Source organism: Herpailurus yagouaroundi, unplaced genomic scaffold (genome assembly GCF_014898765.1).
Source record: "Herpailurus yagouaroundi ecotype Mexico unplaced genomic scaffold, PumYag 166, whole genome shotgun sequence".
Taxonomy (NCBI): domain Eukaryota; kingdom Metazoa; phylum Chordata; class Mammalia; order Carnivora; family Felidae; genus Herpailurus; species Herpailurus yagouaroundi.
In genome coordinates, this window is record NW_024412407.1 from 15643255 (window position 1) to 15669349 (window position 26095).

Consider the following 26095-nt stretch of genomic DNA (forward strand, 5'->3'; position numbering starts at 1 on the left):
CCCTCTTGGTGCAGTGCTATGCTAATCTGGGGAAGGCCCAAGGCAGTCAGAATGTAGCTGCTCTTACCCTTCTAATGCAGTCCTTTTTGGTCTCAGTGGTCCAGGGTGGTACTTCAGCCATGTCCTAGGTTCTGGGATTTCACAATGGTGTCTTATTTAGAGATAGTTGCTAGTTGGTCTTCTTGTAAGGGAGACTGAAATCAGTAATGACTTTTGTTACCATTTGATAATAACACTCCATTGTCTTTTCACTTTCTTGATGATGTCCTTTGAAGCACAAATGTTTACGTTTGATGATGCCCATTTTTTCTAGTTTAAATCTTTTGTTGTTTGTACTTGTGTCATATCTAAGCAACCATTGCCTACTCCAGGGTCACAAAGATTGATGCCTATATATTTCTGTAAGAGTCTAATAGTTTTAGCCCCTACATTTAGGTCTTTGATACATTTTGGATTGATTTTGCATGTAAATGCAATGTAGGGTTTCAAGTTCTTTCTCTGGCATGTTGCTCTCAGTTGTCTCAGCACAGATTTTCAAAAAGACCTTTCTTTTTCCATTGATTTGTCTTGACATCTTTATCAAAGACAATTGATCATAAATGTGAAGGTATATTTCTAAACTCTCAATTCTATTTCATTGAGCAATATGTCTCCCTTTATGCCAGTACCACACCATCCTGATTACTGTAGCTTTGTAGTAAATATTAAAATGAAAAGTTAGTCCTTCAATTTTTTCTTCTTTTTCAAAGATTGTTTTGGCCCTTCCAGGCCCCATTCGTTTTCATATGAGTTTTAGGGCCCACCTGCCAATTTATTCTAATAATTCATCTGGGATTTTTATAGGAATTGTATTCAGTCATAGCTTATTATGATCCTACATAGCATATTCAACCTTAACATATTTAACATACTTTGTTTTAGAGTCTAGTTACTTATAAAGTATAGTTACACAACTATAGCTAGTTGTGTTATCCCCTTACTAGATGGTCAGCCCCATAACAGTAGAAGATATCTTTTATTTTTAAATGTCTTGAAATTTTTTGAATATCTTTGCAAAAGCATATATTTCCAAATATTTAACCTGTATAAATCATCAAAATCCTACTTAATATGATATTTTCAGTCATCTTAAAAGCATACTTGTATAGATCAATAGCGAATTTGGTCAGTTACATTCAAACAAGAGTATAGCCAATTTGTTTTTGCAATACGTATACTGCAGACTTGGGAAATATCATTCTTTATGCTCTGTATCTATGCTTATAAATTTGAGTCCAAGCCTTGTTCAAACTGCTCTTTTATATCAGCTATTTAACTTTTTTTAACTTGCTAGCCAAACTGGCTACAAAAAAAGGTGAGGGGCAACACACATACCACATTTTTTTCAGGACTTTAGAGAATTTTCAATAAATGAATATAAGCATATTTTAAAATGGTTTTAAAATAGAAACATGCAGGTGGTTTGGTGTTGCTTATGATTGATGAACTATTCATAAACAGTAGTAAAATAATAGTTACTCTATATAAGCCATCACTTTGGCTAAGAAAAGAAAAAATTCAGTCTGTGTAGTAATTCTCTGGCCAAAAATAAATGGGTATCACTTTTAGTTTTTAATTGTCACACCTGTGTTTTTTTTTTTTTTCATTTAGTCATGGCATGATACACAATGGGACATGACTTAATGACCAGCAGACATAATATGAATTATTTTCAGCTCACAGAGATGTTGCCAAGTGATTCCCATACATGGAGTAGACATCCAAAGAGTTTTTCAGACTGTAAAGAGCTCCAGTTCATCCGGACCACCGTTAACACTGAATTACTTGACACATCTCTAATTAAAACTACCACAGTGGTGTTTCTACTCAAAAGCAACCACACTGTGATCTGTGTGAACACACTTTTGCCAAGTTTCTGATTATCAGATGGCAACGCAGAACCAGCTGGTGTAGAGTCCTTTATATCTGATCCTCTGACATTGAGAATGCCATACATTTCTTTGGAAATCAACATATGCTTGACTAGCTATCTCTTGCAGTAATTATGCAATTTCAAGAATTTTTTGAAGTTGTATATCTCAAATCACCTATTAAAAATTATTTTATGTTAGTTAAAAAATTCTTTTTAATGTGTATAACTCCACAGTTTCCAAAATTCACTTATCCACAAATTTCATTCCGTTCTTTTATATGGATATGTCTTTAGCTATTTGCAACTAAAGGATTATTTATAAAGAAACAGATCAGCCCACAGGTGTAACTAAATATACAATCTAACTCAAATTGTAACCAATATACATCAAATAAGTTAGTCATTCCCTATATCTTGACATCTTGATGGAGGATATTATTTTTATTACAGTGTTCACCACTCATTGCTTTTCTTTAGTATATTCTAAGCTCACTAATTATATTAATATCCTCCTCAGCAAGTCCTGGTCTTGTGAATATTCTCCAGTTCTCTTTCCTCTCAGATATTTCTCCATTCTCCAGTGAGACAGATCCATCAATTTCATTCACTTTACTTATGTGAAACCATAGTATGCATATACAATTGAAGCCCAGTAACCCTGTGATTCATTTTGACTCCTGGTTGCTGTGTGGCCTTCCCACTGTGTGGGAATCTCACTGAGCACCCATTCCTTCTTCACTAAATTGAAGATAACATTAATTTATCTCATAAGTCCTTGAAATTTAAATGAAATTATGTAAATAAAAGCATTTTCATACATACAATTGATATTTTCTTTCCTTTACCAACTGTCTTTATTTCTCAAATTCTACTTCAAAGGAGCTATTAATTATTACTCAGGATCTCACTCTTTTTAAGTTCAAATGTATAGGTGTTTGAGCCACTGCAATGACAGTTTAGATCCACTGACTGTCCTTAAGAAGCATTACAAAATTATACCAGGCCAGGGTTTGATCTTCATATTTTCAAACTCAAAATTTGGTCTTATCTGCTTCTCAGACTGGATCAAACTTGGGGATATTTATTCACTGTAATAAAGATTACAGTGGACTAATGGATAATGCTGATTTCATTTACATTGAGAAAAACAATTGCCAAGGAGAACAGATACTCATTTCTTTGACCATTGTATTCTTTCTCTGTAAGAAGCTGAATGGGAAATCAAATTATAATCACAAGAGCTCTTAGTGATCTTGGAATCAGAGCAGAGTTTGCTGTGGCTTTGATTGCAGCGCCTAATGGCCTCCAGGTTTGACAAGTGCATGTGCTCATTTCCACAAATGCACCTGCCTTCCAAACAGGATGGGTTTGTTCCTGCACCAGGCAGTGACAGAACTGCCATGTAGCACAATTTTAGCAAGTACCGTTTTCATGACAGTCTACATAAATGATGCCCCCTGGATTTGTGCAACAGTGGCGATGGTAGAAACCCTTTTTCCTACATGAGATTTTAATGTGTACTGCTGATCTATTTTTCCTTGACATTTTTCTTAATACTTCCGCTGATGGCCAACTTCCTTCATATTTCAGATTTTGCATTACAGTGTCTTTGTATATTATTTTTATTCAAAAAAAATTTGGGGGGGGGAGAGCGCAAGCAGGAGGGGGCAGAGAGATGTGGACAGACGATCTGACACCGTCTCTGCAATGACAGTCTGACAGCAGCGAGCTCTGTGTGGGGCTTGACCTCACGAACTGTGAGATCATGGCCTGAGCCAAAGTCTGAAGCTCAATCGACTGAGTCACCCAAGTGCCCCCACCATTGTTTATTAACTTTATCATGGTCCTGTCAGAAAAAAAGCAACCTTCTAAAATGCTTTAAGATTATTTTTACAGCAAACATTTTATTTAATATGACATTTAAAATTTTTGATAAATCGTTGAATGGGCCTCCAAAAGAAATAGTGCCAAGGCTATAAAGGTCTTAAAACATTCTTGCACTCAACTGTCTACCTTCCTTAGCCAAACCTAGTCAAACTGCTCCCGAAGAGAAAGGCAAACAAAGTGCTTTTTGTCTTAAAGGGAATGGAGGGCTAGTTGCTTGATACTACTTTATATTTTCCCTTCTTTTGCTACTGATTCTATAGTCGACTCAAAATGGAAAGCACTGTATTCTCTGCCCTGCCATCTTATAGTCTGCTGATGTATGGTAATAGCTTTGGAAATTCCTGCCTTCTTTTTAATTGTTTTTGTTTTGTTTTGTTTTGTTTTGTTCAAGTTTTATTTTTTATTTATTTTTGAGAGAGACAGAGAGCATGAGCAGGGGAGGGGGAGAGAAAGGGAGAGAGAGAATCCCAAGCAGGCTCCATGCTGTCAGTGGGGAGCCTGATGCAGGACTCAAACTCCCAAACCATACCGTGAGATCATGACCTGAGCTGAAATCTAGAGTCGGACATGTAACCATCTGAGCCACCCGAGAGCCTGCTTGCCTTTTTTAAATATAGGGTTTCCCAAACTTTATAATTATGATTTTTAATAAGATCTATTAATATCCTGTAGAATACACTTAAAAACTGGGACCTATTTTCCATTCATTTCAATAGTGAATATAGTTGACATCAAAGTGGAGGGAATAATAGCTTTGAGAGACAAATTATTATGTCTCTTGTTATCATATGTTGCATCTTAATTTAAACGGAGTGGCAGAACCCACTACTCCAGGCTCTGTGCTGCATTTGACCCTTATAGTTCCATGGGCTCTGCTTAATGTCAGCTGAAATAGGTACTCTATGAAGCCTCTGGCAAAGCGGCAGATACTGGATGCTAAAAGCTTAGGTTGTATCTCTTATCACCTCACACCAAAAATCAATTCACTGGGAATTAGCCCCCTGATGGTGGGCATCTCCCATTGATTTTCTCTCTACTGTAGAGCCCCTGTGGTTGGCACTCAATAGCCAAGAACTGATGAATTTCTTCTTTCCCAGGTCCTCTCTCTCCATAGACACGTGCACACGTACACACACACACACACACACACACACACACACACACACTCTTACACTATACAAGGATGCCTATTTTTGTATAATTGGATTGGAAAGTATTATGACAAGAAAACTTTAGTAAATTTCTGTTATACACATTCACAGATTTTTCTGTTATGAGAGTCTCATCTCCTTAGGAATTTTATGTCACTTTAAATAAAAATGTCCCCAGAATATTTTATGACAGGGTTTTTCTACATGAATGCATCCATTCAAATGTTTCATTACTTTGCCAAGACACATTTTATAACTTTCAGGTTTTCACTTTAACAGTCCCAAGAATCTCATGGTATCAACTTGTCTAATTTACCAGTCCAGATATTTATTTTTTCTGAAAACAGAGTGCAATTCCCACACCTTGTAGCACAGGCCAGGAAATTTTTTTTTTCTTTTCAGTCCCTCCCTTTCCAGAATGGGGAAGATCAAGGAGAAAGCAAAAAGTTACCATACCAGAGATGAACTGCTGCAAAATGCACAGAAAAATTTAAAAATGGAAGGACCTCTGGAGAAAGAACCATGCATCTCACAGTCTGAATGACTCTCAGCATTGGGCCCCTGTATAACAATAGCACTTTCAACATCATGTACAAGTCAAAGCCTTCCAGCATTTTTACCCTTTCCTTTAATCAGCATATGACCCCCTTTCAGTGTAGTATGTATATAATTAAAACCATTTTTCCCCACATGCAATAGAGTCTTGTATCTGTTAAGATAATTTGTAAACTGATGTTGTCATGTGGTCTTTAAGAAGACCTCATAAAAAATGAAAACAAAATATTTGACTATTACAAATAATGAAATTCTCTAAATCAGGGTTTCAAAAACAGAGCTAAGCACCCAAACACCCCAAGAATTGTTCCAACATTTGAAAAAATATCCTTTGCAAATCGAGATGATTGCTCCTTGATTCCTTAAGTTTTCAGATGTGAAGCTTATCATGGCTTCCAAGAGAGGAAGTCATTATATCAGAGGATGGTAAGAAGAGACCAGAGACTCATTCATGTGCCTGGAATCTACCCCAGATTGGGCAACATGTTTCCTGGACGTGACTGGAATATCGTGTATGGAGCTTTATCACTGCCCTTATTACAGGGCTTTATGTTTGTTATGTGTTCATCTCTTTGAGGAGACTGTGAATTCCTTGAGAGCACAAACTATATAATAAGCATCTTTGTATCCTGATGACAAGCAAAATGTCCAGCATTTCAAAAATACTTTCTCAATTAATCAACTATGAAGTTTTACCAGCATCACCATCATCACTGCTACTAAAGCAAAAGAGGTGGTACTGCCTTTCTCTTTTCTTTTACCTTCCAGAACATTTCCTGTTTGTTCATTCAAATCAGATTTAAAGTCATGGAGCCTGGAAAGACCTTGAAAGAATGAATATTTATTGTGAGTCTACCTAGCAGCCGTGCTTTAATTGTATTATCCCACTTAATCCTTCCTTACAATCTTATTTAAATAATGCAAGGCTCATTTTATAGATGATGAAACAGGTTCAGAAAAGCTTAAATAGGTACCACTAGCATAACTGGGGTCTGAGTCAATCTGTTTAACTCTAAACACTGGACTTTATACTGTATTCTATCCTTGTGAAATAATTCTCTCATTTTATAGACAAAAGAATTGAAGATTAGAGATACTTATGGGCTAACTAAAGCCAGATGACTGATTAATGCTGTTCATTACTAAAAGTCTGATTACCAGATTAACAGCCCAATGGGATTTCCAATGGAAATAACATGAGAATAATGTTTCTCACTAACTCTACATGCTTTGTCTCACATCCTAGCTTCGTACCTTATAATAGCGCCTGAAGACTGGAGTTATAAGACTGAGATATGGTGTGGATTTTTTTTTTTTGTTTTTTGCTTTTTGTTTTTTTTTTTTTTTTGTTTTTTTTTTTTGTGGTAGAAGAGGCAGTGATGATAGTGTTGATACTGCTATTGGTGTTGGGAACAGGAGGGTTGGGGAGGTGTTACTCATTGCTCCTCTCAATGTAGCCCCTGTTTTCCCAGGATTTAAGATTTTCTCTGATCTTCACCTTAGTTGACTGAGTTCCACAGGAGACTTTGATATTGGTAGTCATTTCCAGTATGTACTGTTTGAGATGTTTGTTTGTGAGTATATATATATTCTCTGTAGGTGTACAACTACGGAAAAGGGAGAAAAGGGGAGAAAGAGAGTGAGATTACACAAGGAAGAAAAGAGCAGACATTTGGGAACCACAAGTCTAAGTTACAGCGTTCTACAATGAAAAAGTAAGACTTAAATTCAGCTAATGCCAGTCATGAATGGTTTCATGCCTTGTAGTGTTTTATTAAACAAAATCACCAGATGAAGAGAAGTTTGGCTAAATCTATTATTTGAAATGCTAATGATTTTGATTTTCAGTATTCAAAGGGGTACCTCTAATCAGCCAAGAAAATTTGTTCTGTCCCTGTAAATAGCAGGTAGAATGCTTATTGCAGTTCCTCTTATTATATAAATTTAAGCTGAAATTATTCTTTTAAAGTAAAGAGGTCTATCCCTTCTCGTTGGCCCTAACTATATAACTATAGTTTTCTATATAACTATATAACTATAGTTTTCTAACTATAGAATGAAGGAGCCAAGTTAAATGATGTTTGTGGCTCATTTTTGCTTGTAAGCTTATATAGCTCTAAACACATTATTTTTTAAATCTGAGGAGGATAGCAACATAGAGGTTAAGACTATAGCTTTAGAGTCAGACAGTCCCAGTGCTACCCCTTCCAAACTGAGGGAATTAGAGAAGTTATAGGCATACCTCTTTTCTTGCACTTCACTTTATTGAACTTTGCAGATATTGCATTGTTCACAAATTGAAGGTTTGAGGCAACGCTGCCTTGAGTAAGCCTATAGGTGTCATTTTTCCAACAGCATTTGCTCACTTCATGTCCCTGTATCCCATTTTGGTAATTCTCACAGTATTTCAAACTTTTTCATTATTATTGTGTTTGTTATGGTGACCTGTGATCAGTGATTATGACTCACTGAAACCTCAGATAATTGCTAGCATTTTTTAGTAGTCAGGTATTTTTAAAGTAAGGTATGTGTTTTTTTAGACATAATGATATTGTACACTTCATAGACTATAGTACAGGGCAAACATAAATTTCATATGCATTGGGAAGCCAAACAATTCATTTGACTTGCTTTATTTAGAGGGTTGCTTTACTGAGGTGGTCTGGAACCAAACCCACAATATCTCTGAGGTATGCCCGTATACCTCAGTTTAGAGGTAAAATAATCGCCACACCATTTAGGCAATAGCTCAAACTGGGAAAATTATTCTTAATGTATATCCCTTAAACTTACCCTCCTCACCATTTAACCCATCCCCAAGTCCCAGCAATTCCAAATGTAACAAATATCTTGCATGTATTCTGTATTGGTTTGCTGGGGCTGCCATAGCAAAGTACCACTGACAAGGTGACTTACACAAGAGAAGCTGTTTTTCTCACAATTCTGGAAGCTAAATATCCCAAGATCAAGGTATCATCAAGGTTAGTTGCATTCTGTCTCTCTTCTTGGTTTGCAGGTGGCCACCTTCTTTCTTTGTCTTCATTCTTTCTCTTACACCTCTGAGATTGAGTCTACTCTTTCTATAAGGACATCAGATGCATTAGATTAGGGCTCATCCATATTACCTCATTATAACTCAATTACATCTTTAAAGGCTCTAGCTCCAAATGTAGTCATCCTGAGACACTGGTGGTTAGGATTTCAACATGTGAATTTTGGTGGCACAAAGTTTACCCTAAAACTCATCTATTTCTCTCCATCCCCACTGATGCCATCTCAGACTCGACTGCCATCACCTATACCTGTATGGTTGCAATACATTTCTTGCACATCATCTTATATCCACCCATTTATTTTTCACATAGTAGCCAGAAGGATATTTCTAAAATGTCTATATGAGGTCACGTCAGATGTTGTGGCTAGGGTTCCATAAGCACAGTACTTGAAATTAAAGTACTTGAAAAGATCTAAATAAAATAGGAATTCCTATTTTTTTAAGAAAAACCTTAAAATGCTTATTAAAATGTTTCAGTATTTACTCTAAAATAATTTAGGATGCAAAAAGTATCTTGTATGAAGAGTTAGGAGTTCAGAGAAATGAAGGCATCCACTTTTAGCACCAATGAACATTTACAAAAAAACACTTCAGTGTGAAAGCCACTCAAAATCTCATTACAAAAATCTGTGGGACATTATGCACCATAACTTGGTTCATCTATCCATTCTCTTTCTGCTGTCATTGCTAAGTGCCTGGCTTCCAAATATGCCCTAGTGGTCCCCCTATCTTTCCGGAGCTGACGTGGCCACAGTGGAGATGCACTTGGTCTAACAAAACAAACCTATCATCATCTTTGCCTCCAGGATTTGCTCCCTCCTATAACTTTCCCACTTTTTCAGTGGTGCTACCTGGAACCAGTTTTTGAGCTATTCTCCCCTAGTTGTCCCTAGCATCTAACTGCCAAATATATTGCATGTTTATATTTACTATGCCTCCTCTAACATTTCATCCTGAACCTAGTTATCCCAGCTTCAGGTTTTATGCATGGTTAAAGCAATCCAAATCCATCCAATCTCTTTCTTAGTTTTTCACATCAAAACCTGTGCCACAACCATATTTAGCACATTTCTTTAGCTTATAAATCCTCTGGTGAAATGAAATTGTAGTAGAATGCATAAATAAATAACGTAGAAAACACAGGGCAGGACAACACTCACTTGACTACCCTAATGGACACTGATTTTCCAGTTGGGATATTCCTTAGGAATGGGGCCATGACTTACAATTGATTGTTGTCCTTCTCTCTCTCTCTCTCTCTCTCTCTCTCTCTCTTTTTTTTTTTTTTTTTTAATCTCCCACAATAGCTAGACAGTGCTTTGGTTACAGTAGTTGCATTGTGGAAAAAAAGATTAATCGATTAGTATCCACAGCCTCTTGCTGTTCTGCACTCAGGAGGAAGGATCCTGTGTTGACTACTAGGTTTAAACCATGCACAGTAAAGTAGATAGTGAAAGAGAAGAAAGAAGTCCTATAGAGGCTATTTGAATTCATCTGCAAGAGATCCAACTAGTCACCAAGTAAAAAGAGGAAACTAGGAAGGTTGAGGAAGATAAAGAACATCTGTGGACTGAAAGTGAGACAACTTTTAGAAAATTGAAGTGGAGAAAGGAAAATATTAATCTTTTGATAACATGCCTATGAAATATTGAAGATAAGGGGTGAGAGAGAAATTCTCAAAGTTTATTTGTATGCTATGAATGCAACCACTATGATTTTTTAAGAGAAAGCAATAAAAATATAAAATAGCTCTCAATTATTTTTTGATGCTGGATTGATATTACTTTGTATGTGACACCAGGACAGGCTTGGGCCTCAAATAGCTCTGGTGTCATTTTGAGTTACAATGATGATAATGTTCCAGACAGTTGATTGCTGTCTCAATTGTTAACATTCAGAAGCACGATGCTTAGTCTTTTTGTTATTTCTGTGAAATCTAAATGCGTTGTTTTTCAGTTTTATTACCTAGAAATACCACCTTATGCAGTCTTAAAATATATAATTACAATAATGCATACATGAACTGCTTTTTATAGGTTACAAAAACAGTGTGCATTCATAACATCCTTCTTAAAATAATTAGGTACGATATGTAGGATAGATATTGTCTCCATTTTACAAATCAGAAAACATCAACTCATAAAGGCAAAACACCAATATGTAGGTAGAAGCTGTCAGAGTAAAAACTAAAATTTTGTCTTCAGATTCCAATTTCAGAGTTGTTTAAATTTTTTTCATGTTTATTTATTTGGGGGGTGGGTACAGAGAGAGAATCCCAAGCAGGCTCCACACAGACTGTGCAGAGTCCGATGCGGGGTCAATCCCATGAACTGAGAGATCACAACCTGAGCCAAAATCAAGAGTGCAAGGCTTAACCAACTGAGCCACGCAGGTGCCCTCCAATCTTGGAGTTCTTTAGGGGCCCTATAATTCTTGTGTACATAGAAACATAGAGGATTTTTTTATGTTTAGCTTATGTTTTTTCATTTTTTTTTCTTTTTGAAAGTTTCTAATTTGATAGAGACTCAGTGGACTGTATGCACTAATCAGCTACAAGACTTGAAAGATAATCCTTATTGGCTCTCCTGTTGCCTACTACTCTTCTGAAAGGAAGCTGCTCCTTTTGTTAATTTTGCTTAGGTGTATGACAGCTTTGCCACCTGCGTACTGTTTCGCCTTGGGCAAGTCACAGAGGGGGTTAACCTCTCCAGATATTTGTAAGGATATAATGTGATATCACAGGATGTGACAGAGAAAACACTCAAAAAATGTAAGCTATCAAGAGCATCTTTTTCTTTCATTTCTTTCTCTAATCAGTCCACTCCAATCTTAGTCTTTCATTTTAATCCCAAAAGAGCAAATGACAGGAATACATCAGCTTTTCCTTTTCCTTTATCCTCTTCTACCAGTCATTTGAAATAGTGCAACTTTCAGACATATAGGAAATTTTTCAAAAACATTAACTCAATATTATTGAAGACATCAACTCAACACTGTAAGACAAAACAAACGGCAGTGTCTTATAACTAGCTAACAGCAGCCTCAAATTTAGAGTAATGTAGAAATAAAAAGGCAGCTGCAGCTTTGGCATTTTAAGGTTAACTATTTCTTTCATAAGAGAGAGAGAGAGAGAGAAAGAGAGAGAGAACTTGCATAAGTGCAAGCAGGGGCAGGGCAGAGGGAGATAGAAGGAGAGAGAGACTCTTAGGCAAGTTCCATGCCCAGCATTGGGCTCCATGCTGGGCTCTATCTCAGGACTGTGATATCATGACCTGAGCCAAAAATCAAGATCAACTATATATATATGTGTATATATATATATATATATATATATATATATATATATATATTATATTATATTATATTATATTATATGTATACACACATACATATAGCCAAAATCATGACCTGAGCCAAAACCAACTATATATAGTTGTTTTTGTTTCTGTTTTTCCTTTATTTATCTTTCTTTCACAGCATAAGTCATGATAAATTTCTCTGCAGTTTTAATTTCTGGAAGAATGAAGAGGAACACCGCTTAAGTAAAGCAGATTGCCTAGTAAAATTCGATCACTTAATCAAAAATAATCTCATGGTTGATAAACATAGAACAGCAAATATTGTAAGTTATTAGAGTAAATTAATTTTTTAAAGTTTTAGAATGTTTATTGATCAGTGTGTACAAACTACAACTAAGTGAATTAAATGGTGCAAAGAGAAGTGAGACAAACTTTCTATTATCTCACTGGTGGTTAGAATTAAAAGGGTAGGATAATAGGGGCGCCTGGGTGGCGCAGTCGGTTAAGCGTCCGACTTCAGCCAGGTCACGATCTCGCGGTCTGTGAGTTCGAGCCCCGCGTCGGGCTCTGGGCTGATGGCTCAGGGCCTGGAGCCTGTTTCCGATTCTGTGTCTCCCTCTCTCTCTCTGCCCCTCCCCCGTTCATGCGCTGTCTCTCTCTGTCCCAAAAATAAATAAACGTTGAAAAAAAAATTTATAAAAAAAAATAAATAAATAAAAAATAAAAGGGTAGGATAAGAAAGAAAAAAAATCATGGCAGAGATAATGCAAACTGTAAGAGGAAGCATGCAATAATTGTCAAGGGACTCTTTAAAGAAGGAGAGAAGGTATTCTAAAACTGGGTAAAAGGCAGTAGCCAAGAATACAGACTGGATGTTTGAATTGGGACTGGAAGAAAACACAGTTTCAACATAAAAGGTGGTAAAAACTTTTTTAAGAAGACTAGCATGAGACCAGCAGGGAACAAAATCACACTTACATTAATAGGAAATCTTTCTGTTTATTCAGTTTTAAGCCAAAATGGGTGAGAAAGCTTTTTGGAAGTAATGTATGGAGGCCTAGAAAGCCACCTTGGGTATTTAAACTTAATGTCATAGTCGGTAAAGAGCTGCATGATCCAAGCTCTGCTTCTGAAAGACTAATAGACCAAGTGTAATTAAAACAAATTAAAAGGGAGAAAGTTGTGGAAAATCAACAATTGTTTAGATGAAGGTAGTAAGGGTCTGAGATAAAAAGGTGAACACTGGATGCTAAGGAGGTAACAGTTGAAAAATAATGAAGTCGCCAAATTTATAGGACTTTAAATTGAAATATAATACACATGTTAAAAAAGTACATATCTTTGTTTACTCTCAGGGGTATATAAACTACCTTAATTATCACAAACCAGCACCTATATCAAGGAAGAGACCATCCCCAGAAGACCCCACTTTCTGTCTCTACCTCTCTCCATTCTACTGCTCTTTCACACCACACATTACTTTCAATTGCTTTCATATTTTACATAAATGCAATTTTCCATGATATTCCCTCCTGTTTGGCTTCTTTAACTCAACACCATGCTTGTGATATTTATCCAAGTATGTTAGCTTGTTCTCATGGCTGTATGGCATTATACCACATAGATGGACCATAGTTATTTACCCATTCAACTGTTGGTGGGCATTTGGGTGGTTTTCAGTCTGGAGTAATAACATATAATGCTGCCACGGACTTTTGTGTGAATGATTTTTGGTTGGATATACATGTAGGAATTTAATTCCTGGGTCACACACATGTTGCTGTAGTAGATCATACCAACTCCTTTTCTGATAGTTGTAGCAATTAATGCTTCACGTACCAGTATATGAATTCCAGTTTTTCCATATCCTTCCCAGTGATTGGCATTTTCTGTCTTTAACATTCCAGTCATTCTGGTGAGTATACAGTAGTTTGTTCTCATGGGTTTCATTTTGTATTTCCTTAAAATAAATAGTAGAGTTACCATATTTTCTTTTCTTTTTTGCCATTTCAAAGTCCTCTTTTGTGAAGTGATGAGTTTCTTAAGTACTCTTGATAGAATTCCTTTGTCAGATATGTGTGGCAAATAAGTTCTCCCACTCACTGCATTGCCTTTTGACTCTCTTAATTTTGTGTTTTAATGAAGAAAAAAACGTTAATGTTAATGCAGTTCGATATACCACTTGTATCTCTGACAATTTGTGCAACATCATAATGAGAGGCCATGAAGTGTGTAGCAATCCCTTAACCATGAATGTGTTACATTGGTAACTAGGTTCTTCTCATCTTTCTCAAGAGTACTAACCTCTCCTTTCATACAACACTCATTTAACAAGACTTTACCAGGAAAGGAGAAGACATAAATGATTTCTCCAAGTTGCCCACTCTGGGTGATCTTGAGGTACTATTAACAGAATGAGACAAGTCAGTAATAAATGTCTGGTTAGGGATAAAGACAGTTTTTGATTTGGGATACAATAAGTTTGAGGTATTTATGAGACATTGAAATAGAAATTTCCAGTAGGCCTCAGATTTTCAGGAAGAGCGTGATTGTTGAAAGGGTGGAATTGGTTGAAATTACTGAGAGGAGACTATAGATACAAGAACATGAATGGGAACAGAACCTTAATATATATGTCCAGGTAGTAGGTTGGAGGAGAATATCACAAATCTATATCTCCAGTTGCCTGTTAGACGTTTTTACCTAGAAATCTCTTTGTCACCTCACACCCAAGACAGTTAGAACAGAACTCATCATACTCCCTCTATTCCTGAGCCCGTTCCTCCCCTTTATTGGAGTTCATATTTCTGACGGGTTGACCCCTGGGTCTTACAGTCACTCAGACACCAAGCTTCAGAGTCAATGGTGACCCCTCATACTTTTTCACCCCTTTGGCTAGTCATTAAGGCCTATTACTTCTTTCATTCCTTAATCTTACTTTCATTGACATCTCCTTAAACTATTTTAATGGTCTCACTAAACTTTGCCCTTTGTACCCACTTTTTGTTTGCAAAGCATTTTTTTTTAGTTTTTGATTATTGAGCCACGCACTATGCCAAGTGTATTATATAAATATACCCTTTAATTTCATATAATCCCATGAGGAAACTGGGGGCTTAAGGTGTTTAAGTGACTTGCTAATGGTCATACAGAACCAGGGTTCCAACCTACATACATGGGAATCTGAAGTCATCTGTTAACTTGTATCATTGTCTTCCTCCACACAACTACCACATTAATAGTCCTAAAACTTTTTTCATATTTTGCCTCTTCTACATCATTCTTTGACCATGAGATAAAGTCATAAAAGCCCTTTAACTGACCTGCACAGCCATCTGTGTTATGACTTCCACCCATTTCTCCAAACTTTCATTAATCATCTGTTCTGGTAAAGCTGATGCGATCACATACTCTTCCCCACCTGTGTAATATACAATGTGTTAGAATAGTGTCTTAGCTCACACTGTATCCCTAAAATGGTTATTCGCCATCCCTTGCAATTTTAAATAACTATATGGCATCTCTCTGATGTAAACTGTAGTTACTTAAACCATTAATGCTGGAATTGTGTGTGTGTGTGTGTGTGTGTGTGTGTGTGCGCCTGTCATTCAAATTTTACTTTTTCCTTAAAAAACAAAAAGGTTTTTCATGGCAAGTCCCTTTATAAAATAATTGGTGTATATTTTTTTACTACCTTAGAATCTTAGAGTGGAAGATCCTCATGAATCATTTAGTCCAATATTTCAGTTGACAAGTGAAAAAATGAAGACCTGAAATGGTGCTGTGCTCAAAGTTTATCACTTTTTAGCACATGAGCTTAAGGTTCCTAAATTTAGGCCTAATGTTTTTTCCATTAAACACACTACTTTTTATTTTTTATTCTTAATATATTTTAAAGAAAAATATAGTTTCAAAATTCAAAAGTTTCTGCAAGTCTCATTCTTCCTAAAGTTGACAACAGTCTCAACATTGAACGTTGATACTCAGAAGCAACCGCTCTTAACTGCACAAGCTCTTTCCTATTTCTGGCTCTAAATGAATATAAGTGCTTGTCCTTGATTCTTCAACTCAGATACATGGTCTGTGGAATTTTGCCTTACAATATACATGCATTCCTTAAGTCCCTATCTTTTCCATACTTTTATGTCATAATTTTTGTTACTACTAGTATTTCCTGTTTATACGTAATTATTTTTCAGAGCTAGAATTTGCAATTGCCCCTTTTTAATCTGTTTCGTTTGGTTCATGTCTTTCGCTAATTCTTTCACTAAATTACTTTGGATAGTCAAGCACATTAATTACATTCTCATTAATGGCCATGTGGGGTGTTCTGGGTACATATGTTGAGAGTTTAGCTAAGCTACTCCATAGCATTGTTGCCTTATCATCCATTGTATTTGGCCAAACTGCCTTCAGTGACTTTAAGCTGACATTAGCCCCCTCATGCAACTGTGTGCCCCAACATGGCAGTTGTTGTGACTTTTTTAAATTAATATTCATTAAATAGAGCCTCTGAGTATTGCAGTGCAACGACAGACCACATGAGGGATTGAAATATAGATTATTATTCATAGGTCCTGAAGGAAGTACTGGAATTATAGATTATTACTCACAGGACCTCAAGGAAGTACCCAGTATACCACCAGTGGCCAAACTGGAAGTCAAGGCAGAGTGCAGATAGACAGAGTCAGGACCAGGTCCACTGCCTTTATTAGGATCAGTGGGTGGACTGCTTTGAAGTTTTCAGATTAAGCCCAGATTGGTCAATTCAAACCAAAAGAGCAAGACTTTGGTAAGCACCAAGGGGGTCTTGTCTAAGGGGTGCACAAGGAAAGGCTGAGGGGGCAGAGGAGAATGTTTCTCACAAGGATAGGGCAGTTGACTTGTGAGTCTGTGGGCTGTTATCTAGGAAGTGGGCTCGAGGGAGTGGTAGTATCAGTTCAAGGCACCCCACAGGCATCTTGGCAACAGGGAACAGATGCTAAGACAAAAATATTATGGAGTAATTTTGTTAAACTCTCCGTAGCAGTGCACAGAGTCACAAACAAATATAAATATAAGTTAACAGCCATTGTGATCAATAGTCTTTCCTGTTTCCCCAGCGTCTTCCCCTTTTGGCGTACTAATACTCCACTCTTTCGGTTTGAATTAAGCATTCCACCTACAGACCCTATTAAAGACAGTGCCCCAGGTCCTGACTTTCTGTCTGCACTCTGCCTTTACCTCCCATGTGGCCCCTGGAGGCATGCCAGGTATTTCTTCCAGGCCCCGTCAGTACTTCTAGTTCATCAGCTCATGAGGTCTGTTGTTGAACCATGGCTCACCATCTGGCATCCCGTGCACCACTTAGTATTAATCTGATAAAAACATAACATAATTATTTATGTAAACTTTTTTTTAAATTTTAAAACAGCTTTGGATTTATAGAAAATTGTGAAAATAGTATAGGAAACTTCTGAAACACATACCGTTTCCCTATTATTATCTATTAGTATGGTAAATTTGTCACAATTAATAAATCAATATTGATACACTTATTCTTTTTTTAATGTTTTATTATTTATTTTAAGAGAGAGACAGAGCACAAGCAGGGGAGGGGCAGAGAGACAGAGAGACACAGAACCCAAAGCAGGTTGCAGGCTCCACGCTGTCAGCACAAAGCCTGACTCAGGGCTCAAACTCACGAACCTTGAGATTATGACCCGAGCCACAGTTTGACGCTTAGCTGACTGAGCCACCTAGGTGTCCCATTGATACATTTATTCTTAAGTCCACACTTTATTCAGATTTTGTTTAGCTTTCACTTAATATCCTTTTTCTTTTCCAGGATCCCATCCAGGCTACCACATTACATTTAATTTTCATGTCTCCTTAGACTCTTCTTGGCTATAATAGTTTGGCAGATATTTATTGTTTATGATGATCTTAACAATTTAGAGGAGTGCTGGCCAGATATTTTGTAGAATGCCTCTCAACTGGGATGTGTCTGATATTTTTCTCATGATTAGATTGGGGTTATGGATTTTGAGGAGAAAGTCCAAACAGGTAAGTGTCATTTTCATCACAGCATAGCAAGGGTACATACTATCAACATGACTGATCACTGTTGACATTCACGTCGATCACATGGTTGAGCTAGTGTTTGTCAGTTTTCTCCATGGTAAATTTACTTTTTCCCCCTTTCTGTACTGTACCCTTTAGAAGGGATCCACTAGTTTCAGTACACACTTAAAGAGTAGGGAGTTTAAAACAAACAAGGAGTGGTAAGTTATAGTTCACTTCCTTGAGGGTGGAGTCTCTACGTAAGTTATTTAGACTTCCTCTAGATAGGAGATTCATCTACTTGCCTCCATTTATATATATTCAGTCATCTTCAGTCACTACCAGTATAGACTCATGGACATTTACTTTACCCTTTGGGTTATAATCTAATATTACTTTGTTACTCAAATTGTTTCAACTTCAGCCATTGAGAGCTCTTTCAGTTGGCTCCTGCAACCCCCTTTGACACAGAGACACAATGTCCATCATTGAGGGGTTTTTGGGTTTTTTTACATTTAACATTTTTTTAACATTGTCTTATTTTTACACACTACAAGATACACCAGGAGCTTCTTGTATATTTTCTGTCCCAGTCCTAAAATCAGTCATTTCTCCAAGGAGGCTGGGTTCTTTTCATTGGCAAATGTTATTAGAAACCAAGGACTGCTTGCTGCTACTGGGTCTCGTTGCTTCTAGGTTTTCTTAGCTGACAGAGCAAGGAAGTACTATATGTGTGTATATACAAATCTGTGTGTACAGGTTATGCTCTATATGGAGCCATCTGTGCTTATATTAAACTAAACATGAGTTAATGCTGTTATCTCCAGTGTGATACCTCTGATTTATTATGACATGGATCTTTCTAACCTCCATTATTTGCTTATTTGAACCCTCCATACCAACAGTAAGAATGTTCCCACCATTCACCATCTATTTACTTAATCTCTTTTTTAATGTTTATTTATTTATTTTTGAGAGAGAGATCAAGAGAGTGCAAGAGGGGAAGGAGAAGAGCAAGAAGGGGAGAGAGAATTCTAAGCAGGCTGTGCACTGTCAGCAGAGCCAGACGTGGGGCTCCATCTCACGAACCATGAGATCATGACCTGAGCCAGAATCAAGAGTTAGATGCTGAACTGACTGAGCCACCCCGGTGCCCCTATTTACTTAACACCTCAATTCTAGTATCCATTCATAGTGGTTTCAGAATTAACCCATATCACCCTGTGGGGAACTTTATCAAGTAGAATATATGCTCATGTTTTTCTGAGTCTTATAGACAATAGTTATTTCCATTCAGAACCATTTTCCCCAACTCCCTTTGGTGAGGTTGTTTCATACACTCACTTATAATACAGTTAGACGTTTCTGTTACATTCTGTATTCCATCCTGATATTCCTGACCTACCAACTGACTTTTTATAATCTACATACATTACGGTTCACTCTTTGTGCTGTAGAAGCCTGTGGGCTTTGACAAACACATATGGTCACTTTCCACCATTACAGTATCATACACAAGAGTTTAGCCACCCTAAGAAAACCCTCTGCTTCACCTATTCAAGCCTCCTCCTTCTTTCAAACACATGGCAACCAGTGGTTGATTTTTTATGTCTATATTTTGCTGTTTCCAAAATGTCATCTAATTGGAATCATACAACATGGAGTTTTTCCAGACAGGCTTTTTCACCTGCCAATATATATTTATGTTGCATTCATGTTTTTTCATGCCTTTATAGAGAACTCCTTTTTTATTATTGAATAGTATTACATTATATAGATATGTTTTAGTTTGTTTTCCATTCATTTATGGAAGGACATCTTGGTTGTTTCCAGTTTGGGGCAATTATAAATAAATCTGCTATAAATATTTGTGTGCAGGATTTTGCATGGACATATGTTTTAAAACTAGTTGGGTAAATAGTAGTGCAATTGTTAAATTGTATGTATGTTGAACTTTATAAGGAATTTCCAGTCTTCCAGTGTGGCTCTACAATTTTGTATTCCTACCAACAATGAATGACGTTTTCCATGGCTACACATCCTTATCATCAGTTTGTACTCTCAGATTTTGATATTCTAGATATTCTTTTTTTAATTCAAGTTAGTTAACATACAGTGTAGTCCTGGCTTCAGGAGTAGAACCCAGTGATTCATCTCTTACATATGACACCCAGTATTCATCTCAAAAAGTGTCCTCCTTAATGCCCATCACCCTTTTAGCCCATCCTCCCACCACCCTTCCCTCCAGCACCCTCAGTTTGTTCTCCATATTTAAGAGTTTCTTATGGTTTGCCTCCGTATCTGTTTTTGCCTTATTTTTCCTTCTGTTCTACTATGTTAATCTGTTGTGTTTCCCAAATTCCACATATAAGTGAAATTATATGATATCTGTCTTATATCTGTCTTTCCCTGACTTATTTTGCTTAGCATAATATACTCTAGTTCCATCCATGTTGTTGCAAATGGCAAGATTTCATTGTTTTTGATTGCTGAGTAGCATTCCATTGTGTGTGTGTGTGTGTTTGTGTGTGTGTGTGTGTGTGTGTGTGTGTGTGTGTGTGTGTACAGACAATGGAAAACACCACGTCTTCTTATCCATTTATCAGTGAATGGACATTTGGGCTCTTTCCATAACTTTTTTTTTTTGTATCCTTTGGATAAATATCTAGTAGTGCAATTGCTGGATCATAGGGTAGCTCTATTTTTAATTTTTTGAGGAATCTTCATACTGTTTTCCAGAGTGGCTGCACCACTTTGCTTTCTCACCAACAGTGAAGAAAGGTTCTCCTTTCTCTGCATCCTCGCCAACATCTTTTGTTTCCTGAGTTGTTAATTTTAGCCATTCTGACAGGTGTGAGGTGGTATCTCATTGTGGCTTTGACTTGTATTTCCCTGATGATGAGTGATGTTAAGCATCTTTTCATGTGTCTGTTAGCCATCTGGATGTCTTCTTTGGAAAAGCGTCTATTCATGTCTTCTGCCCATTTCTTCACTGGATTGTTTGGTTTTGGGTGTTGAGTCTGGTAAGTTCTTCATAGATTTTGGGTATTGATTTTTTTTATCCAATATGTCATTTGCAAACATCTCCCATTCTGTTGGTTGCCTTTTAGTTTTGTTGATCGTTTTCTTTGCAGTGCAGAAGCTTTTTATCTTGATAGGGTTCCTATAGTTCATTTTTGCTTTTATTTCCCTTGCCTCCAGAGACATCTCTTATAAGAAGTTTTTACAGCTGAGGTCAAAAAGATTGCTGCCTGTTTTCTCCTGTAGGATTCTGATGATTTCCAGTCTCCAGGTCTTTCATCCATTTTGAATTCATTTTTGTGTATGGTGTAAGATAGTGACCCAGTTTCATTTTTCTGCATGTCATTGTATTCTAGATATTCCAATAAGTATGTTATGAGATTTCATTGCTGTTTTAATTTGTATTTGACTACTGATAGATGATGTTGAGCATCCATTTTTATGCTTATTTGCCATCTGTTTATCATCTTTGATGACAACTCTGCTCCTATTTTTGCCCATTTTTAAATTGGGCTCTTTGCTTTCTAACTGTTGACCTTGAAGAGTTATCTGTGTGTTCTGGATACAAGCCCTTTATCAGATGTGTGATTTGCAAATATTTTCTTCCAGTCAGTGGTTTTCATTTTCATTCTTTTACAGTGTCTTTGGCAGAAGTTTTAATTATTTTTTGATGATAAATGTATTTCATTATTTATTTAGATGTTTAAGTTCTTGCACTAGATTTTTACAAGCTGGTGAACACTGACAAATTATTTCTCCCACAAAACTATAACCACACATTCCCAGACACTATAAATATATGGTTGAACTAACATTAATACACATCACCATTTTATCAATTACCTAATAAGACAAATTATCAAGTATCCAAATATTAAGTTATACAGGTCAAAAGGCATATAAAATATTAGATGTCTGCTCAATTAATTAGCAGAAACCCTCTTCTTCTTCTTTTCTTCTTCTTCTTCTTCTTCTTCTTCTTCTTCTTCTTCTTCTTCTTTTGCAAGAGAGGTTGGGAAGAGAAGGAAGAAAAAAATCACACTTCAAACAAAAATAAGTTGGTAAACAACTTCAGATAAGAAAACAAAATACAAGTATTTCAGAAATTTTATGATTAAGGTTTTAGCTACAATAACAAAGCACCTCTACCTTTTAAAAATATTTACTAAATTAAAGAGCATATTCTACATGTTCTGCACAAGACAAAGGCAATGTTTTACTAAAAATACTTAATAGAACCCTCCTGTTCTTTTTTCAGGCCCTCCCTGTAAGTTGCACCTGAAAGTGCAAACATTAAAATTAACTGTAAGGCTTTTTTGTCTGGAGACAGTAAAGACATGTGCTTCTGTACAATGTAGATTTTCAAAATGGAGGTTTTCCATAACAGCACAAAGTAAAATTTGTAGAAAGACATGAAACAATTATTGTAAGACTTGGTAAAAATAAAAAAAAATGGTTGAGCAAACCTGATGTATACTGGTACAAATGTGGGAGATCTAAACATAAAGTGAGCAGGCAAATAACCATATAGGCCCTAATTTCTATGTTTGAAATGACTGAAGGAGTAAACCACATAAGGTCCAGAGTGTTCATAGTTCCTGGGATTTTAGTTCTGTATAACACTAAAAATATACAATATTGTGCTGGGTATTTTGGCACCTAATCTTTGTAAATTTCTTATATATTGATAAGATTTTGGCATGGGAATAGATTTAAAGACATAAGTCAATACTGCATGATTTCAGAAAAGGTCAACTGGTACAAGTGATAAACACATTTTAAATGCTGAACAGCCAGAATCTTTTGCTAAGTGTCCAAACAGGTTGATGGTAACCCAAGCATAGAGGTTGCAATTCTGTCAAATTTGTGGCCTAATAAAGCTGCTTTCCACTGCTCCTATGGAAGCTTCATTATACTTATTCACTAAGCCAACATGTTGGCTAATGTGTACAACAAATTAGGTCCTGTTTCAAGTTTCACTTCCAAGGTAATGACATCAGGCACCCCAGTTTTATTGAATGCCACAGTTGTTTCTATGATCAGTGGAGTCTTTGAAGCGCAGCTGCATTTTAGGACGATACTTCTCCAAATACAAAAGTTGCTGGCTGTTAAAAGCTCCACATCGCTTTTGTCTTATGAAGTGTACGGCATCTTCGTATTTCATTTCACCTTCAATTAATGCTAGGACAACAAGCACTGGAGTTCTCCCAAGGCCTGCAACACAACGAACAGCCATACAACAACCAGGTTCTTCACAGAACTTGATTTTTACAAAACTTAACCAGTCATCAACAATCTGGCTGGATGGTGGTACACCATCATCAAAAGGCCAATCGAGAATATGGATGCCTTCTTTCTCTATAAGAGTAGTGTCATAAGTTGCTTCACACACTCTTAATATTGTGGTAAATCCATACTTCTTAAGTTCCTCTCTAAATTTGTTTAAGGTCGCACTGGTTGGATTGTGCGAAATGAGAAATCTCAGGTTCTTGCATGTGACTTTCACTGGAGCTGGGCAGTTCACTCGAGCCATGTTACTCTTGTTAAAAAACTCTCAATAAGGTTATGAAAGAATTTTAAAATTGAAAGCAGAAATGATGCAAAGAAACTGAGTCTACTTCAACATACTCCACCTGAAATTCTCAGTGCTCTGATTATGAAGTTGGGAGTGTGGTGGGAAATGAAATGAACCTCCTAACAAGAAGGAGCAATTCTTCAATCCAGTAATACTGAGGCAATAGAAAAAAAGTGCACTGAGGTTTATCCCATCCAGGTCAGAACTCTTGTAAAATGCTCTGTGGATTTCAAGCCAACACTCTGTGTCCAGGTTAATGATGAGTGATTTCATTAATTTAAGATTTCTTATGGGGGCTTCTTGGTGGAGTAGTCATGAATTTCTACAGTTCACTTGTCTGCATAGGGGTCGTGCTGTGCCTGGAAGTAATCTCCACTGCCCTTCAGAAACTCCATAAATGTGTGACAAAGAACACCACAGAACTGAGGAATATGTGTACTCATTGAAGATTGTGGCCTAATCATACAGCTGCTCCCGAGGTGGGGGCGACACAGAGCAGGGGGTAGCAGTGGTCATCATGGGGTGGCGGCAGGGGCACCAGACTCTACCACGCAGTGAGTGGCTCCGAGAAGAACCAGAAGTTATAATTTTAATAAAGTTCAACTTACCATTTTTTCTTTGCCTTTGGTATTATATCTAAAAACCCATTGACAAACCCAAGGTCAAGCAGATTAGCTCCTATGTGTTTTCTTCTGAAAATTTTAGAGTTTTTAAGTAACTGCGTCCTTTTGCACTAACTTTTGTGAAAGGTGCATGGTCTATACATACTATTTTTGAAAAATTTGCTTGTGTGGCTGGCTCATGTTGCAGCACTGAATTCTTCTCAATTTCTTTAAGCAGTGGGAAAGTTTGGAGGTTGAGTTTTTCTCTCTGTAATTTAACCTTTAGCATGAAAGCATTTTCTTGGAGGTAACACTCTTTTCCAATGCAAATTTCTTTGTCAAAATTTAGAAGCACTAGACCCTTAAAATCTGTGTCTTGAATTTTGTAGGAAATTTCTGGCTTTCTGTCCCTAAAAAGAGGAGTCTTGCAGAAGATGAGAAGGACCTCTGAAATATCCTGTATCTTGTTTAGAAAGATGTTTCCTTGAGTCAAATAACATATAATTATGAACCAATACTATAATTATTTCAATTGTAATAAAATAATTTATTGATCATAGTTATTTTGAAGTCAGTATTATTGACAAAGAAAACCTTTTTAGATTTACTTAAGATTTTATTTTTACTTTTTTAAAAAAAGGATTCCCGTGTCAATTAAGTTACACAAATTTATAACTAGAAAAAAATGCTTCACTGAATATACACAAGGTAGTTGGTGGTTGGAACAGTAATTTTCTCCCCATTTTAGGAGAAAACAAAACAGGTGTTGGCAGTCAATTTAGAGTGAATTAGGAAAATTTTAAGATTTCTAACTGCTACCACAGCATTTTCAAATAGGAAATCATGCAGAAAATTGCTATGAAATTAGCAGCATGGAGTAGGATTATGGACAACAGAAGAGAATGGTAATATCTTTGATCAATCAAGAGGATGTCTCTGAAGGTTCTTAAATGACAATTTTCAGCAACCTCCTCTTAGTAGCCATAGCATATGCCTTTTGGTGCTGTGGTACCAAAGCAACATTTTGGTAACTGTGGAGCCTATAAATGTTGAGTGGGGAAGGCAGTCAGTATAGAATCAGTATCCTTTGAGAATGCACACCTTTGCAAAGGGATATCATTCCAACTCTGTACAATGCTGTTTTAACTATTAGCACAATTTTGAGTGTTAAGCATACCAAGCACTGAATTTAGAAGATACAATATCTCCATTTATTCAAACCTCACTGGATTGGACCTTGACCTGGATATAATTTTTTCCCTTTTAGCAAAATTGAAGTTAGATATAAATGCTTTTGTTTTTCTTTTCCCACCACAGAATAGAAAATCTGATGCAGTTAATGTCTGGCATCAGCTATGACTTTAAGAAACATTTTCTTGCCAGGTTTTTGACAGAAGCTTCATTAGTGTCTGCCCACTGAGAGAGAATATTTGTAAAGGAGTACTTACTTCGAAGATTCCATCTTGTGGTAAAGCTGATAGGAAACAACTCAAGTATAAATCATTGCAATGACAAGGAAAACAACTCCAATTAACATTTATACTCGTACTTAATTTTTCAGTATGAGAGACAGGAAACCTAAAGATGAAAATGTAACTGCTTACTGGCAAAATAATCAGTTTTTAGGCAACTTTTGAAATAATCAACAAAATTAGATATTATTAGATGTTGATATGAGTAGGTCACCCTTAATGCATAAATGAAAAAAAGAAGACAAATAGGACATATTTAATAAGACAGACAGAAGAAAAAGGTGGAGGAAACCCATGGAAACAAGTGTGAATGCCATGTGATGATAGTGGAAAAGTTACTGGGCTGAGAGTCAGCAGAACTAAATACTGGTTTCCGTTCTGCAGCTATATAGCTATTTGATTTTAGGCAAAGTGATCAGTTCTACTGGATTCAATTTCTCCTTTTGCTCCATGGGGGTCACAACATCTGAGATTTCTTCCGCTTTCGGCTTCTATGAATTCATAAGAAGGAATAACACAGGTGA

The 26095-nt window shown here is 36.5% G+C and overlaps 1 non-coding gene and 1 pseudogene across 1 annotated transcript; both read right to left on the bottom strand.

The window, feature by feature from the left end:
* Positions 1-14061: 14061 nt before the first annotated feature.
* LOC121039134 (U6atac minor spliceosomal RNA) lies at positions 14062-14182 on the bottom strand. Its single transcript, XR_005794651.1, has one exon. It is a non-coding gene; the product is annotated as a U6atac minor spliceosomal RNA (small nuclear RNA).
* Positions 14183-22359: 8177 nt separating this feature from the next.
* On the bottom strand, positions 22360-23560 carry LOC121038734 (protein tyrosine phosphatase type IVA 1-like; annotated as a pseudogene).
* Positions 23561-26095: the final 2535 nt, after the last annotated feature.